This window comes from Salvelinus sp. IW2-2015, unplaced genomic scaffold (assembly GCF_002910315.2).
Source record: "Salvelinus sp. IW2-2015 unplaced genomic scaffold, ASM291031v2 Un_scaffold1481, whole genome shotgun sequence".
Lineage (NCBI taxonomy): Eukaryota > Metazoa > Chordata > Actinopteri > Salmoniformes > Salmonidae > Salvelinus > Salvelinus sp. IW2-2015.
The window spans coordinates 100029-100528 of record NW_019942937.1 but is presented as its reverse complement, the minus strand read 5'-3'; positions in this window follow the sequence as shown (position 1 = coordinate 100528).

Genomic DNA, 500 nt, shown 5'->3' with positions numbered 1-500 from the left:
CGCTCACCTCATGATCTTCCTGTCAAAACTGAGGAGTCAGAAGTATCCTGTAGAGCCTTCCAACGATTTTTTCTGGGATAAAGAGATGATTCTGGCACTGGGAAACTGGCTTTTCAACAGCTAGAAAAAGGCAATCTGATATTCTATGAGGAGACCTGAGAGAGTGTGGCATTGACATAAGGACGCGTCTGTGTACTCTGGAGTGTGCACTCAGATCTTCAGAGAAGAGTCTGGGCTTAACCAGATATCATCATGTTATTATTTTATTTACATTTCTAGTATAATGTCAGACACAATTATATTGTCCTGTAAACAATTAAAATCCTATAACAAGCTAAATTGTGCATCCTGAATGATGAACTGGAGGCAATTATCTGGAAATTTGCAGAGTAATGGTACTAGATGTAGTCAGACACATGGATGGTGAATTAAACTAGAAAACAGGTAGGATGTAGTGTAAACTGCGATCACTCACACTTTCTCATCAGTAGGGCCTCTGG